The following is an 11,380-nucleotide window of genomic DNA, read 5'->3' on the forward strand; positions in this document are numbered from 1 at the left end:
GGGGCGTTATTTTGCAAAGTGACCAAACAGCTATGCCGTAAATTTAGTTCAGCTCAAACGCGATTTTAAATCTGCATTGCACGACCGTTATAACAACATTAAAATGAGCTCACAATTCGGCGGCAAAATGTTTACAATGGCGGCGGCTTAGAGAGAAAAACAGGCATGGTGCATACAACTATAAACATGTATGTACCGGTACCAATAACTGACAATGCATAGCGCGCACAAAAATACGAATAAACTATAGCTGCCATCCTACGTAATGACCCTATTGGTATAATTCAATTTTAGTTATGTTTGGCCCATCCCTGCGTTAACGGTAACTTGTTATAGGCGCTAAAAATTACCCAAAAACGTTAACTAAACGTCTAACGGTATCATAAAACTAGCAAACAGCTGAGAATAAGGGGAAAAGAAGGTTAGGATAGTCAGAAGTCGTAGATAGATAAGGTAAAGTAAAGTTATGAAAGCTTACTAGGCTATCATCAGGTGTAGCCTAAACGTCGTAAGAAGGTAGGCTTCTACCGCAACAAACACGAACGGTTTCCTTGCAAGCTGTTAGGTCCGGCGGACGCTTCGAATATTTGAGATACTTAGAACCATCAATCAATCGACAAGAATTCCTGTCTGATAAGATTATAGAAAAGAAAGGTGAAAAAGATAGGTTAGGAGTATTAGCCTACTTTTAAATAGATATTGACTTAAAGTGGCTTCGAAAGTTAAATACGGTTGGTCGTTGACAATCTGCGTCTCAGCTGAAAGTGAAGCTGCAGGTTGAGAAACATAATCTGTATTCGAGGTCGGCAGTGCAGTCGGTGAAACAACAGGAACCGATGGCATAGAAACATAATTTATTTCTGAAAACTTGTGATTAGAGAACGGTAGCTTAGAAATAGAAAAGTTCGAATTAATTCCCTTGGGACTCGGAAAAACTTTACCTGCCCTTATATTACCAATCATGGCAGCTATAGACTGTTGACGTTTTATCGTTGCAAGATTTAAGTTTGCTTGAAACCTTTGAAAATAAAGTTAACAAATTATTTTTCGACATAACGATATAAAAGATTAACAAACGATCAAATATATCTAAAATAGGTAGGCTACAAATGTGTAGGTTAAAAATATATTAAATTAAAACAATAGGTTAGGCCTAATATAAACTATTCTAGATTAGGTCTACTAGAAAGTCAGAAGATATTATGCGTGTTCATTATCACGTCGGGGTCACCAATGACTGCAAAAAGCAAAATAAAACTTCGCGGGCTGCATACTAAGGTTGATCTAGGGATTGTAACCTGCATATAATGGGAACACACAATAAACCAGTGTTGTAATGACTTGACTTAAGTCACTGTTTTCAAATGACTTGACTTGACTTGACTTAAGTTATTTAGACAAATGACAGGTTCGCGCAAAAATAGTTGTTGCCCAACCCTGCGCACAACTTACATCTCCATCAAACATAGCATACTGTTCTGACTAAACAGAAAACGGCTATGATAAGTAAAAAAGATGTCCAAAAACCGAGAAACTATCAAAACATAGTAGCCCAAAAGTTGGCAATTCGCAAAATCATTAACCGTTTTGGGGGTCTTTTTCTATTTGGTACGTGGAAAGTAACGCAAAAAAGGTCTCAAAAACCGCATACCGCATCGCACATTATTTGGGTTAGGGTGTCGGTTAGCGTTTGGGTGTGGGGGGTCAAGTATTATTATATTTATTATTAATATTAATGCTTGACCCACCCAAACCCAAACGCTAACCCGCAGCCTAACCAAAATCATTTTCAAGCATAGGTTAAATAAAATGTAAGATTCCATCAAGCTGGCCTCTTAAAACTATTACATATTATGTTGTACTCTGCGTCATTTGCTTGAGCCGTGTGTTATTGCCGATGATTTTAAAAGGTAATTTACCATGTTACTAAAAAGTAATTTACGGATAGCGTATAATCCTGGCTGGAGTGCTAAATTGTGTGTAAAGTGGTAAACATTTTAATTTTTTCTAAATAAAACATTTTAATTTCTCTAATCGTTAATTGTTATACAGCATATATGTCGGTCGTCCCTTGACTCTTTTTTTGCTTATTGTGCCTGAAATGGGTTTACTAAATGCTTCCCGAAAAATGTAGTCACATTCTTCAGCCTGTGTGGAAGCAGCATTTAATCGAATGGCGTGTTATAAATTATCGCATTTATCTGCGTGACTGTGAAACATCTAATTGTTCGTCTTCGCAAACTAAAATTTTTACATTTTGTTGAAACAAAATTGCAAATAATGTGTGTTTATTTGAAATTAAACGATTAATTATCCAACGGCTAAACACGTCAAACATATTTTACGTAACGAAACCAGTGACATATATTGATAGGAAACCACTCACTAACGTAAAAACTTAAGTTGTAGCAGCCATTATTCGCATTGCGTGATATTCAGCAAACACGTAATCCTGGTAGCCTACTATACTGCGTCCAACGTAAGTAAAATCTCGTTTGAACTGAAAATTGATTACGATCAAAATTTAAAACCGCCGCATTTAATGCAATGTTTTGCGAACTTTACCTAAGTTTTGCGCGGTAACATACTTCAAGACGTTCTTAAACCTAAAAGTAATTAATTTTAATTAAGGCAAAATACCTGATTTAATTTTTATTTCCACACAAGTAATTGCTATTAAAGATTTTTAAACAATGCAACGAAGTATGTAACCAAAAAGCATTTTTTAAAGCAACTAATTCAACTCTTTGTCTTTGTGTAAACATATAGGCCTAAGTCTTAAGTTGGTAACATTAAAACTTATTTCTATTAAGGCAATCAGTATGTATTATGACTTTAATTTGATTTGTAATGTTGAAAACATGCGACATTTATCGATCCAAAATTAGTAACAAACGTTACACTTTAAGTTTAAGTTGTAACAGCAATTGTTTAGATTTGCGTAATATTCAAGCAAATAATACCGGCACAAAACTGCGTCATACGTGAAAAAATAAATCCTTTGAAAAAATTGCTTAACGGTGAAAGGTTTGCGACGGCGCTCGCTTACCTTCCTCTACTTAACACCCGCTGAAAAAATAAATAATTTATGTTAAAAAATTTGCTTGAAACCCTTACCAACCAAAAAGTAAAAAGTATTGCTAATATTTGAGAAAGAATTGCCAAAATGGCCAACTCAAGAGTTTTTCCTTTTTTTTAATTTTTTTTATAAATCTTAAATTGAAAAATCCGGGACAAATTGGTAAACCATGCGACAAGGCCTTAAAATCGGGACTGTCCCGGGTAAACCGGGACGTATGGCAAGCCTAAGTATTTGTAGACCTGTTTTTTTCTTTTTTTTACGTACCAAATCGATGGAGCGCCAAGTTTTTTTCAGTTATTTATCTACGCATGTGTAATTTTGACAAAATTGATCGACAATTTTGACGTCACAGAGGTCAGGGGTGCCACACCAGGCTCTGTTTTGAAATCGCGTTTGGAAGAAAGATCCTGCGTGTTTTCCAATCACGCTTGGAATACTACGTGCATTCCATTCCATGTTTTTATATATTTTAAACATAAGCATATTATCAAAAGTATAACGGCCTAAATTAGATAGCCTATTAAAGTCATCGCCCTTCGTAAGATTTATTTATTTCTAACACCATTTTCTAACAGGCAAGCTCAGGGACTTAAATTTGTTACCGTTTACGCGCGAATCTATACCGTATTTAAAATATGGCAATCGTCTTAAAAGTGGGCCTAACAGATTTTTAAGCATGCCAAACGCAAAGTAGCCTATACGTTTTCGCTTTGCGCAAACTTTCTGCGTGGGATCTGTACAGCCTTCCAGCTGTGGTACCAATAGTCCTACATTTGGTAAAATTATATCTTCGTAAATGTATAAATCATTTGTGTGCGAAATGCGTCTTATATCTTTTTCAATTAAAGTTTTGCTAATGTAAACTATTCAAACGTTAGGACAGAACTTTATTTTCGCATTTGAACACAATTTCACTCGAGAAGAGCAGATATCTTATTAATGCTAGTTATAGTGATGACATCTTAAATAAATACGTAGGCCCCTTGTTTGTGAACTTTTGAGAAATTAAATCATATTCCAAAAATCCAATTGCTGATAAGCATTGGGAATTAATTTACTGAACGATAATGGACAAAAACAATATACCACATTTGGTAGGTGGCAGTGCTAAAAGATGATCCTGCTAGAAACGGGTTAAGAACCACTGCCAAAATTAATCCCATATGTTGTTCGAAACAGGAATTTTGGTACTATAAAATAAGGCGTTTGTTAATAGGCCGCTACCTCTTCAAGTTACTAGCATATTATTTAGACTATCTTTGCACAGCACATGCGAAATACAAAATATAAGATATTTTGTTGGTTATTAAGAAAAATTGAGCACCAACTCTAACAAAGAAAACTAATTTTAGTTGAAAGCTAGCTTTTAAAAAGGTGGTGCTCACCATTGACCTTTTTGATGACATAAGGCCTCTTAGCTGTTTCAACGAAATGTTAATTAGGTCCGAAATCGAATACATTTTTCACATAGAGAATAAACACTTTAATATTGTGTTAATGAATTCAGCGAAACAGTTTCAATCTGGCCAATAACAGAGTATCTGACCACTGGAATATTCTTTTACATGATTACGCTCATGAAATCATCTTTGTTCTGGTGTGACGTCAGTTGCTTTTTACCCACTGACAAACACGGAGATACAAAAAAGGCACCCAGACTGTTGTTTGCAAATCGGTTAAGAAAAAATGTCTGACACCACTCTAGCTCACATAATAGGTGTTCGTTATGGATCAAATCGCCTAAAGCATTAGAGCTGGAAGGCAAGATAGACAACAGACAACCAAATAATTCTGTACTTTCTAGTGAATTTCACAGCAGCAGTGTTAGGTATAGAAGGGAGTGTTGGTTAACATGATTTAATAAATACGACAAAAATTACCTTATCGTCAGAAACCTAGAAAAAGCTTTTGTATCATATGCACGTATAATATGGATAGTTTTAGTTCGTACGATAGGTCATTATCATCGTAAATTAAGTTAGATTGAGAAAGGTATACTAGTACAAACCTATTTAATAGCTTTCTTAACTAATTCATATAACATGGCAAATGAAACGCTGAAAATTGTTTCGCTTTTTTGTTGGCCACTAAACCACTTAACTGCTACCAGATTGCTAACAACATATACGTAGTAATTCGCAAATAGGAAATCAAGAGTGAAAGTTAAAACTATTCTTACGTCAATGCGTTTGTTAACTGTGTGTAAAAAATTCATCTTTGTCGAATAAAACATATCCTCTAACAAGAACAGGTTTGTTACATTTAAACTTCCCCCTACGTTATTATTTGTTTGTAATCTACTTCTACAATAATTGAATATAACTTTATCTCTATGGTGTTTAAACTTCCAGACAGCTCAAGCGTGACGAAAAGCCGACTGCTCTAGCCCTTAAGCGTGATTACGTAAGCGCTAAGTATAGATCTTCAATTACGTATGTTATGCATGTTCTTGGCGTGATTTTGTCAAAATTTCTCCTGAATTTTCTAAAAAATTACACATCAATACTCCTATTGTGTGCGATGAACTATAATCCCGCTGGCACAAAATATGGGTGTACTGGGTTTGTCTTACATGCCTTTAGTTTAACTGTGACGCCATACTTAAAAACAAAACCTTTGTTAAAAGTATACCACACTGAAAAAGTAAACTCATGTTTATGTTTTGTCAAGTTTTGTATGTCGGGAATACAGCTGAGGCTTTATGGTGTTTAAGTGTGTATGTGGAAAATATGAGGTCAAAATACAATAAGGCGTTATCTCTAACAGCATCGCAATCAAAACGTCCGGGGCGCCTAAGGCAAAGCAGATCGCGATTACGCCGCCCGTTCGAGTGTTTGTGTACTAAACAAAAGCTCACAACCCAGCGGATTTGCACTTCGAAAACTTCTTGTACAACTTAGACATATAGAATGCTTTTAGTGCAGTTAGATTAACTGCTTGCGGCTGTCGCGTCGGATATTGGTCGCTGTTCACATCGTTACGTCGGTCCACGTCGTACCTTTTATGTGCGCTAGCAGAAATTTCGTACATCGACGTTTTACAAAACTGTGTTTCATAAATGAGCCATTTGTGAGTGTGTAATACCCAAGTTTGAATTTTTTTGTTTAGTCATACAGCAGATATACAAGCGTAACTAAGTAGTAGAATATTATATAATTTAAAATAAAGCTCATTTTGATATTTGTTGTTGAAATTTATTAAAGCCTACCACAGTAAGAGAAAAAGAAAACAAAAGACTGAAAGTATAACAAACGACTATGTTGTCATATGTAATCACTAATCAAACTGAATGGTCGATCACAGTATAATAGTTTTTTCTCCTAATTTGTGCGTACAGCATCGTCGCATCATTTGGGCGAACATCTCAAAACGTTTACAGTTAAGATCGGGTGTCAAAAGTTACATGAGCAAAATCACTTTGTTTCAAACATAAAAAAGTAGAGGAGGTCTGAATCCAACACCCAACTCCTTTGTTTATCATGTGGGACTCGACATGAGGCTTTGTGTATAGCTTTGTTAGAGACTAGACGAAAGACTTCGTAGCTTATGTACTGGTGTTGTAATGATTGTTAATGACTTTAATTAAGTGCATGCAAGCCAATAGTTTTATTCATTTGGATAAATTACCGACTAGGATATAAACCGTTGGCAAGTATCAAGCATTCAGATTGTTTGAAGATAAGTCATACAGTGGCCAATATAACTTGACTTTGTACATTTAAAACAAATTTTCCCGCTTGTTTATTATTTGATATTTTTTCTGCTTGTTCAAAATTTTGACTAATGTGTTGCTCTAAATACACTGAGCTTCGTCAAAATTCATTTGCAAATAACTTGACTTGCAAAGCAAATGACTTGGACTTGACCGTGACCTAATATTTGTTGAAAGCAACATGACTTTGATCAAAGTTATTTTGAAAATGGCTGCACTTAGACTGTGATTTTCAGGTTAAAAAAAATTTTAAAAAAACTTTACAAACGCACTCTGAAATGTTTGAATCAAATCTCCAACCATCAAAAGCATGCCCGCACAACTCAAAACAGTACAAGGGCAACAACAAAAAATCTTACGTTTGCTGCCGCTTACTAACGTTGATATAGCAATTATAACATGTCTGCAATGTGACATAGTTGAAAGTTGTTTAGAGTATAGATGGGATATATCCGGAGTTGTGGAATTTCTCATTAAAAAAAATAATAATCCTCTTGTTTGCGCTGTCGTATTCGTCTAGATTTATCACCCTCTCCGACAGATCAGAACTATACGATTACATCCAATGAATGGAACTTGTTTTGTAAACTAACCTTTACAAGACGCTCTACTTTAAATTGTTTTTGAGCGCGCCTAAAACGGAAACCCCAATACGCGCCAATTTTACACCCTTATTTAAATGAAATAGCTATAAATCATTTTATAGGAATATTTGCTTTTTTATCTAATAAAAAGTCAGTTTGAATAAAGTCCACTTTTTTTCATATTAACATGTTTATTCAATTTAACCTGACAAAGATTCTCAAACTGTCCGCCACTACGTTCTGTTGTAGTGGTTCTCTATCGCGGCTCCGGGAGCGTTTTAATTTTGTTCAATAACGATTCGAAATTAAATCATTTCCTTTTGTAAATGAGTTAGTATTCCATGTATCTTAAATAAGTTAACCTTTAAAAAATTACGCTACATGTTCGACTGGTAATCAGATAATTAATAAGTCTGTGCTATTACAGATACATACAAGCTTTGCACATTATTATACCGAAAGCCATTGCAGACTCTAAACACCGAACCTGTCGATCAATGATGCAAGCAGGGCAGACTAGAAAAACAACTAGCCTGCAGTGAGGTTCGAACTCACGATATGTAAGCCGTAATCGTTGGTCAAAAAGCAGCTTCAGAAGGGCTAGATTTCAGTTGTAAACACACATGTGTGTTCATGTAGCTTTGCATATTGCAATTATTACAACGCTCCAGAAAATATATCATAAACATTATGACATCACAGCGAGGCATTGTAGTACGCCGGAGTGCAAGCGACTATGTCTCTATGTTCTGTCAAAGTGCAGTTTAGTTAATAATTTTTTTATTTTTTTTTATTTTTATTTTTTTTTTAAATTTTTTTTTTTTTTTTTTTTAAATTATTATTTTTTTGTTAAATTGAAAAAAAAAACAGGATGGCAGTCATGGGCCACCATACATAACATACCATACCGCGATATAAAAACAACTTAAAAAAACGAATTATTCGTTAACGAACTACTTACAACTACTAAATCAGCCAGTCACACAAATTATTAATAAAAACAGACTGCAGAATTATCAGCAGCAAACAAGCAACCGTGTGACCTAACACACGAATTGTCGTAGGAATCAGCAATTTTTAAGCAACAATTTGCGTGTGACGTAACAAACCTCGTTGATGCTTTGGCGACTCCCTTTAAAACCTAAAATCAAATGTTTTAATTTATCCTGATGCTAACAAAGCTTGAGAATCACTGCACTTGTGCGCGTTTTAATGTTTGAGGGGCGTCGCGCAATGATTTTATATCGAAACTTAGCAGCAGTAATACGGAAACCCCAACCTTTTTTAAATAAAATGCTTTTGAAAAATATTATTTCCTGACTTTGAACTCATCCATAATATTGTAACCTGTGCAGTTGATCTCATTATTACGAAACTGTACGAATTGAGCAGGATTTAACACTATCATTTATCAATTCTGAATTACTTCGGCGTGCGTCATATAAGCCATAATGAAGCAGTTAGTTATATCTACTAGGGCAGAGGTTTTCAACCTATGGGCCATGGCCCAGTAGTGGGCCATGACGCTGTTTTCAGTGGGCCACAGAGCTTTGCATACAGCGATATCAAAAACCATGTAATTATGAACACATAATAGTTCGACAGATAAATAGCAAACAACTCAACCTAATATTATGTTTGTGACATTATTTATTTTTACTATGTGTTAGGTTTTGTTTGCGAGCAGTAATTCTGCTGGTTTAGGACAGTGCTCCGTAACCGGTGTGCCGCGACATTACCGTAATTGTGTTGGTTGTGTTCCAGGGTACTTTTTAATAAGTCGAATTGTCGCGAAAAATCAAGGTAGGTAATTTGACCTTATGCAATATTCCAGATGTAAGAGATCAACCGTGCGATATAGCAAGGGAGTACAATTTTTAGGACTTTGACTGGATTCGGAAATTTTTAGAAAACCGCAAAATCAGAAGATAAAGGAATGTAATACTTAAAATTTTCGGCGCCTTCGCCGAATTTCACTACAAAATATTCCTTTTTCTATTGGCTGCCCATCATATTTGCTGATGTTGTCGATCAACATATATTTCGTAGGTGTGCTGCCGATTTTTTTAGCTGTTGGTGTGCTGCAATTAAAAAGGTTTTAGGACTTCTTACTTGTTTAATGCTTTGTAGCAAAGTTAAGATTTGAAACTGTGGTTTGCCGGTGGCCATTTTGAACGTAGCTAAGTAGAGTAATTATATTCTCTGTGAGAGAACGTTGACGTAGTTTCCAATAATGTATATGTTGTACATATTGAATGTCGTGTAACGTTGCTATAGTGCCCCAAAATGGCTTACTTTTTGCTGTAGTGGTTTTTAATTGCAGCCATAGGGTATCTGTGTAATTTGAACAGCCACGTGTTGCTTGGCTTCGACAGATCATAGTTGGTGTGTATATGTGTTACTTGTCAAGTGTTGATTTTGCGTTTACGCCCCTTTGTTTTCCTAATAGAAAACAGAAGGCGTGCGTCTTTCATTCTCCTGTTTATATATTGAGCTACCTGCCTGGGCGGTCCCAGGCCACGCGATTAAGTATCGGACGACGTAACACATTTGATATAATATACAAGCTTTATTAATTTATTGTTTTGTTGAAACTTAGTGTTTTTCATCAAACGTTGATGGGCCACCGCCATTTTTTTACTAATCAAGTGGGCCATGAGCAAAAAAAGGTTGAAAACCCCTGTACTAGGGTAAAAAAAATGCACAAAATTCGTTTACGAAGTTTACACAAAACTCTAGTGGGTTTTACAATTAGTGTTCATTTTATAATTATATCAAAGTTTAATTTTCAATTACATACAACAAGCTGTCAACAGTATTATAACTTCTTCGGAGCAATATAAGGTATACCCGAGCCGACACACAAGCCTGGTGTATCGCATTGTAGGCTAAGCTCAAACTTCGATTTTGCTTTAGAAGTTTAGATAGTTGGGTATCTCTGATTTGGACAAATGTATTGAGCAGTAGGTTATTATCCTATTTCCTATTTCGATAATATGCTAGGTCAGTGGTTCTCAACCTTTCATGCCTCGTGGCCCCCTTCGAAAGGCTTTTAATCCTCGTGGCCCCCCTTCGATTATAAAAAAATCTAAAATTGTGTCTAACGTGTTTTCACTTATTTTATTTCACCACGTTAATAAAAACACTTCGATTGAACGAAAGCCAATGAAAAAATACACTTAAAATGCAAAATAAGGTAACGTCGCTTCCTGGTCGAATCGCATTCTTTTGGCAGAAATAACATTGGTATCGTCATTCTTTCTTCGGGGTTGCTTTTTTAGTTTTGAGGGTAGTAATGACGCATTTGCCACCACAACCGAGCAGTGCAGACACTTTGCACAATTATGGCCGTCTCGTCTAACTTTTGTGAAGCCAAAAGAGGCGTAAATCTCGCACTATTTGCGAGTTTTCGACATTTGATAACACAAAACCATATTTAAGTTTCGTGTAAAAACGTATTTGGAATTGTAAACTTCTTTGAAAGTATGTTCAAATCAACTATCCTTCGCTACTTAACACAATTAATTTTACCACAAAATTTAATCAATGGAACAACAACAATTATTCTGTGAAAAAAAATGTTCAACTGCTTGTATTAGTTTTACTCTTGTTCCAACTTGCGGTTTAGAAACTAATAAAATGCTGGTTAAACGTTCCAAAGAAAAACTGAGTAAACAGGAAAAACACAAATTTTGGTTGTATGTGACGTAACAATGATTGGCAATTAGGCGAAAAGAAGATTTAATACTACAAGTTGAGTTTAACTAAAAAAATTCAAAATAGTGACACAGGTTTTGCAATACCATGACATTGTTACAGACTTATGCTCGTGGCCCCCCAATGACAGCTCCGTGGCCCCCCAGGGGGGCGAGGGACACGGTTGAGAAACCCTGTGCTAGGTCTTTGTTAGTTTAATGAATTACTTTAGTTTTTAAGTAGGCTAAACTGTTACACAACATTTTTGTTTCAGTAAAACGGCAATATACGACCGACGGTGATCTT

This window comes from Ascidiella aspersa, chromosome 6, assembly GCF_963924565.1.
Source record: "Ascidiella aspersa chromosome 6, kaAscAspe10.2, whole genome shotgun sequence".
Classification (NCBI taxonomy): Eukaryota; Metazoa; Chordata; class Ascidiacea; order Phlebobranchia; family Ascidiidae; genus Ascidiella; species Ascidiella aspersa.